The following is a 6,992-nucleotide window of genomic DNA, read 5'->3' as shown; positions in this document are numbered from 1 at the left end:
AGAAAATTACCAGCTACAGAAAAAGAAAATAAAAACTTTAGCGGCGACAAAAATTCTGACGATACACACTAAAAACCAACTATCCTTACAAGAAAGCGACAACAAAAGCCGTTGCTTTTGGAGATATGTACAATCTCTCCAACCACACGAGGACCTCGAACGCAAGACGGTAGGGAATGGAGAAGACTAATCGACCACAGAAAAAGAAATTACCGAGGGAGTGATTAGATACTTTAAGGGACTTCAAGCCTGCCTCTTCAGCAGGCCACGGACGCAGGAGGAAACATCCCTACTCCCTCAGGAAAAACTTGACCGCAGAATTCTTGAACCAATAGCGCCCGGTGAACTGCAGAGACATATTAATAAACTCGAAGCAGGAAAGGCAGTAGCTCCAGACAAAATCCCCCCCCCCCCCCCCCCCCCCAGCGAGTTCCTGAAAAACCTTAAACCGGTAGCACAGAAACACCTAAGGTACCTTTTATACAACATGCTGGCACAAAGTGCTATCCCTGAAGCCCGGAAACAAGCCAGAATAAAATAATCTAAAAAAGAAAATATAAAGATAGAAATCATTAGACTCATACAGGTCGATAAAAATAGTAAGTAATGAGCACAAACTGTTTGCATCAATTTTACAGGACAGACTACACAGACTCTGTGAGAAAGCTCATATTTTCAGCGAGGCACATAATGAATTCCGTAGGAACCGGCGGGGCAGCGATAACTTATTCACTGTCACACAATAGAGCTAAAAAATCTAGATAGGTCACCACTCTATTTGGCTTACCTTGACTTGGAAAAGGCCTATGATGCAGTGCCCCATGAGATGATGTGGACCAAGTTAAAGCGATGGCACTGGATGGTCAGACAATATCACTCTTCAGAAACATGTACGCCGGATGCAACGCCAGATACAGTCTGGGAGAACATTTATCAGGGCAGGTGAACAAGATTGTGGGTCTGCGCCAAAGCTTCCCCCTCTCTCCAACCCTCTTCGACATCTAAATCAACGACCCCTTTTTGGAGCAGCAAGCCAAAGGGCAGGGTGTTCCTTTCACAACCATTACCACCATTAATGACATGGAAAAAACTTATATTCTAGTACTAGTCTTTGCTGATGACATACTCCTGTTATCGGAGAGTGAAACTCACCTTCAAGACATGCTCAATATCTGCACTCGAGTTGGGAATGAAGAGAGATTCAAATTCAGTAAGGAAAAGTCGAATTCGATGGGCTATAATGTTCACGAGCATAACCACACGTTTAGAGTACAGGAGGTGGAAGTAGAACATACCAAGGAGTACAGGTATCTGGGAGTGACTGTTCAAGAAGGCCCGCAATACCTGAAACAGCACAAAAGAAACACACTAAAAACCTCCAACATCCGAATAAATCACCTGTAGAACATGGCGAAGTATACGTAAAACTCATACATCCTTGCGACGGCACTGTGGGAGAGTGTCGCAGTATACCGGCGGTCACTTACGCTAACGACGCAGTGGTCTTCCAGCAGACCACCCTGAAGACACTGGAGCGCCATCAAGTGGAAATCGGGAGGTGGGCACTGGGCGGAAACGGGGCAACTGCAAACCTGGCCGTCACGGGAGAGATGGCCTGGTCGACGTTTCAACAACAATATGCAAGGGCCAAGCTTCGATACCTCGGGCGCCTGATTCACATGCCAGATAAAGCGTACGCCAAAAGGTTATTCCACTACGTTAAATACCGCAGTAGCAGGAAGAACTGGTCAGATACCATTGCCAGACTCGACTCTGTGTACAGCAAAGGGACAAAGCGACATGAGGCATCATCAGAGAAAGGATGATTCCAAGCTGCGACAGAGGCGGTGAACGCGATTGAACTTGAAGCGTGGAGACAGGCGGTGATGAAAAAGTAGAACCTCCAGAGCATCTACGCGCATCTCAAGTTAGAGCCGTCTCCCTGCACACCCTACTGAGGGGACCATGAAAGCGCGCTACTGTTTCAGGCACGGTTAGGAGCGCTGATGGCAAACTGCCGACGTTGCCAACTCTTCGGAGAAAAACGACACGGCTTGTCCTCTGTGCGGGCAGTCAAGCGAGGACGTCCCCCATGTGCTGCTGTAATGCCCTGCCCTACACCACTGTCGACCCAACACCTCCTAGGAGAGAAGTTCGTAGCGCTCCGAGTGGTTACGTCACAATGTCGGAGAAGGAAGTCCACGAACACCACCGCGGCACCCTAGCGGGTGCCGCGGTGGTGTTCGTGAGCGTTTATCTGAGATTAATATACGTTTTAAAAGCGCCGTCTTGTACAATTTATTATATCTATAGTATAAACGTAATATACAACGCGCTACAAAGATTGAAAGTACCAATTTTATATTTATGACTATCCCCGTAACCGCGAGACTACGTGCAGTCCCGCAGCTCCTCACACTTTTCGAATGAACCGATCCGCTGCGACGTTTTCTTCCTTCGTACAGTCTCCAATGCTAATAAAGTTACGTTGTGTGCGAGCTGCTGACTGTCTAAAAAGGAACGCTGAGACTTTCAGAAGGGAAGGGAACCGAAAACAAATCCTGTCATCGCCGCTGGGAGCGCGCAGAAGTAAGAGATGGATCGACGACGTTAAGCCTCCTACACTGCTGCCCCTGCTCTCGTGGGTCTGTGTGTGCTCCTTTTGATTTTGATCCCTCTTCCCGTCGTTTTTTGGTCGTCACTGCAGTCTCGGGTAGTTTTTTTTTGTGTTCGCTTGATGCTAGGGCATTTACGTGGATTTGCAAAACAAGTCCTTCTACGGTTTGAGTAACATGTGTGGCAGTGTTCGATTATCGATAGACCTCCCTCTCGACAGAGAGAGACTTATAGTTCACGTTCAAATGTTTTCGTGCCAGATATTCTGGGACGTATAGATACGATCGACAGGTATGAAACTACTTATTTACGGGCTTTTTGGTCATGTGGGATGGGAGTAAAGTGCTGCAGTCGGATTTTTTGTTTTTGTTTTGTTTTGTTTTTGTTTTTCGTGATAGAAGGGCATCTTGTTCCTCGTTATTCGTGTGAGGTTGCGTCGACATTTGTGAATATGCGGGATAATATTATAGTTTTCACTGGAAGGTGAATAACAAGTTAGTGTGGTTTTACAAAGTGCGGTGTTTGTGCTTATGTGTTTATTTATACTAATGTTATTTTATTGCCTTTACCGCGTTTATGCTTGAACCTTAACTGTATTAAGGGAATGGTATTATTGTATACAAAATAAGTTATATTTTCTTCTAAGGCAGCTCGAGCCCATAAGGAGAAGTAAATTAGTTGACTAAATAGTAAGTTTAGTACCCCTGCCACACGGAAAACTCAATATATTTTCATTCAATGATATGGGACTTGATCAGCTTGCGGTCTTGAGTGATTATAGGAGCGTCGCAAGCTGACTTGTTGACACCATATTGTCATTCGATCGAAATTACATTACTTTTGCCATCTGGCTGGGGTATGATGCAAGAATTCAGTAACTGCACGCGATAAAATCGCTTACATGATCGTAAGTGACCCTTGTCTAGCCATGTCCGGCGTTGACTGCGCCTACCTGATTTTTAACAGTGATCTGTTTTGCTGTGTCCAATCACTGCGTGTCGCGCCATTTTGTCGAAGTATTTCTGTGTAATATATGCATTCATAGAGCAATAATTGCGAGACTCAATGTTTTCTCTTATACACCTACCTCGTACCATTCCATACCGAATATTTAGAAATGTAATATTTTGCCCATGTAATAAAATGTTTTCTAGCCCCGTTGCTATGTGCAGCTTTCATTTTGGCTAATAAGATGCGCGTATGTGACTAAAAGCGCGTTACGACGGTCGATCCACGCGCGTTGCTTTCGCTTCGACGCGCGCCCCCAATGGCCTTCCTTCGCGACGTCACGAGAAGAGCGCTACGGCCTTCTCTTCTAGGGGGTGTTGGTCGACCGCCCTGGGCGACCAGTGAAGAGAGGATTCCCAAAATGCTAGGATTCGGGGAAGGGGCCCACGGTACAATAGAAACCAAGCGCATTCTTGTTGAGTGGGAGACTGCGTGCGATCGCCAATCACTGAAAGTGTCCCAAAAATGGGAAAAGCTAGAACAAAACAAGAAATTTAAACTTTTACCCGTATCGGCAATCTTAGCTTTTGCTGACCCCCCTGTCTCAAAAGGGGTTAGGTACCGCTTTAACTAACTATCCAATTAGCACTTGGCACTTGTGTATATTTCCCATTTATTTCGCTTTTCATACTTTTACTTATTTTTGTTGACTTGAAGCCTTATGACAACGTTACAAAAGACGATGTCTCAAAGACAGTAAGTACATTTCATCTCGCCAATACCTCGAACGACCTTCGCTCTAGTAAGATGCAGTTTAAGGGGCACCTCATAGATGGCGCCAGCGTACCAGTTTCGTTTCTTGTTGTAAGAGATAGAAAAAACTCGGTCGTAAGCAAAAAGCAAGTGTCTGAACGGGTCTTTAATCTGTCCCTTCTACCATATGGTATAACATTTACACACCCTAAGCTGATGCGTTTATATACAGCCGCTTTTTACAATGGAGCTGTTGAGGGCTAGTTTCCCCAGTTTCGTGCCCGTCACCAAATAAATGTCGACACAAAACTTTGGACAGCTACCGCCATCTATGAGCGACGCCAACAACCAGGCAACCGGCTTGCCGGTTCTCTCGTTCTCGCCGTCGCTCATAGATGGCAGCAATCTTTCCAGCCTTTCCACTCTTGTTTTCAGCAGAGGGGAAAGGCTGAATTTCTCTAGGCGTCGTCCTAGAAGTCGTCTTCGAGGTCGTCCTAGACGTCGTCCCTGAGGTCGTCCTGGGCGTCATCCTCGAGGTGTCGCCCTCGAGGTCGTCCTAGAAGTCGTCCTTGAGGTCGTCCTCTAGGCGTCGCCCTCGAGGTTGTCCAAGAAGTCGTCGTTGAGGTCGCCCCACCATAGTCCAGCTTCGCTGGTGTTCCTTCACCAGAGTGGAAAGGCTGAAAGTTTTTTATTATTGTGTTACCCACTTCGATGTGGACGTTCTGAGCTCGTGCGCTATAGTCAGCTTTTGTGCTAGTGGAGCGTGCAGCGTTGCAACTTAAACGACGCAAGGCACGGCACAGTCCACGTATAGTGACGTCTTGCACGGGAACAACGATTGCAACAGTATGTGGAGTTGAGCACCAAGATAACGCTGAAACTTTTTAGTGTGTTTTGGAGTTTAACAAAAGCTTACAGCATTCTAAATCGACTTGAAAACGAAGATAAGTCAATTTGTTTCGACGGCGGCACATTGGCTTATAGTTGGGCTCTTACTTCTTTGGAGCTGTTGTTGCACCGCGTGGTTTATTTTATTTTGAAGGTGCCGAGTAAAGTTTGAATTTCTAACAGGCAATGAGCACGTAGAAAGACTTTCGCTCTGAAAGAAGATGGCGGCGCCACTAAGGGCGGCGTTTCTTGCTTCCGTCTACAGCCCGCTCTAAAGATGAAGCCGATCTGAGAAGTCTTTGTCAAACAAGTCTCAAAAACAATAAATAAAACACACGAACCCTGAAAGAAAAAGGCAACCAAGAATGATTTCAATTGTTCCGGCGTGTGTGGGCTGCCGGCAGTGATCAAACCGCTTTCATTTATAAAAAGAAGGCAAGATACAATGAAGTGCAACTCTACAAAATAAATACATATATCGAACGCGAAAAAGTATCTGGTTAAAAAGCCTGAACTACAAAGTGACAAAGTGAACCAGGCCTCGATCGGGAGGAGAAATAGAGCTTTCTATCCGATGCCGCCCCTACTCTCAGAACCGATTCTTCGATTGTGTCTAGGTGAGGAGCAGCCCTCTCCTTTTCGCCGTTAAACTAATATTTAGGATTTCTCTTCCTTCTCATTCCCTCCAACTTATTTTTTCTGGATCTTAAAAAATAAAAAAAATATGATCCATAAATATTAGGCACGAAAGAAAAAGCCACACATACACCCCCCCAATTCCCTGACCCACAGAATAGGAGAGTGTCTTTGATCTTGCTTAAATATCTGCGCACGAGTTAAGTGCCGTTCCCACACTTGCAATTCAGTTGGACCGAGTAAGACAACAAGGTTTTCAGGCCTCTTGAGACAACATAGGACCAGGTGCTCTGCTGCGGAGCTGGTCTATACGCCGACGCAAGAGGATTAAAAACCGATGTTGTCTTTCTCGTTCCTCCTTGGTTGGAAGTGTGTGAACGGAGCTTTAAATACAAAAATATGGGGCGGTAAATGAACCAAAAGGGCGCAAAACTTTGAAAGTGCGCTTAGCATATTCAGTTACACCCTTAAAGGGATACTACAACGAAAATTCGGCGCTCATTTTTTGGTCTATATGTGTTCAAAGAAGCAGTATCACATGAAACATACCAATATCTTGCTAAAAAAGTCTCGAAAATGAATTTTAAAACGAATTAAACGGCTAGCAAAGAGCACCTGGTGGATGTTGCTAACGCCTCGCTTGTAATGCACGTCTAGGAACCTTGAGAGGTAGTGAGGATGCTTGTTTCGCCTCCGACCACCTCGAGAGATTAGGGGAAGGAGGAACTCCCCTCTTCCCGAGAATCCCTTTTGTGTGTCCCAGGAGTCGCTATTGTCCCTCTACAAGACTATAGAAGATTAACCCGTTACTCAAAATTCGTACAACAGCAGCCGCTTCGGTGGCTGGAACGCCGTAGCTTTGCTCGTCCCGAGACGACCTACGTCACGATTGCGTTGAATGTCACGTGGTCTCCGCTGGGCCTTCTCCGAGCGCTTGCGAGAGTGGAACGTTTATAACGAAAAATACAGCCACCAGGCTCAAAATACAAACGTCCGATTGTCATTTACGGATATTGTGGATCATATTAATCCTATTTTTGAACACGACGGGAATATTTCAAATTTCATTGAAGTATCCATTTAATCCGCTACAGCATCTACAGCGGCCCAGATTTTCAAACATTCCAGGCGGTGCATGCGCAGCTGCAGGA

The 6,992-nt window shown here is 45.7% G+C and overlaps 1 pseudogene; it reads left to right on the top strand.

The window, feature by feature from the left end:
* Positions 1–849: 849 nt before the first annotated feature.
* On the top strand, positions 850–1,958 carry LOC115314126 (annotated as a pseudogene).
* Positions 1,959–6,992: the final 5,034 nt, after the last annotated feature.

Source organism: Ixodes scapularis, unplaced genomic scaffold, assembly GCF_016920785.2.
Source record: "Ixodes scapularis isolate PalLabHiFi unplaced genomic scaffold, ASM1692078v2 PGA_scaffold11__112_contigs__length_91849675, whole genome shotgun sequence".
Classification (NCBI taxonomy): domain Eukaryota; kingdom Metazoa; phylum Arthropoda; class Arachnida; order Ixodida; family Ixodidae; genus Ixodes; species Ixodes scapularis.
Note: the sequence above shows the minus strand (reverse complement) of the source record. Positions and strands in the feature narration are given on the sequence as shown.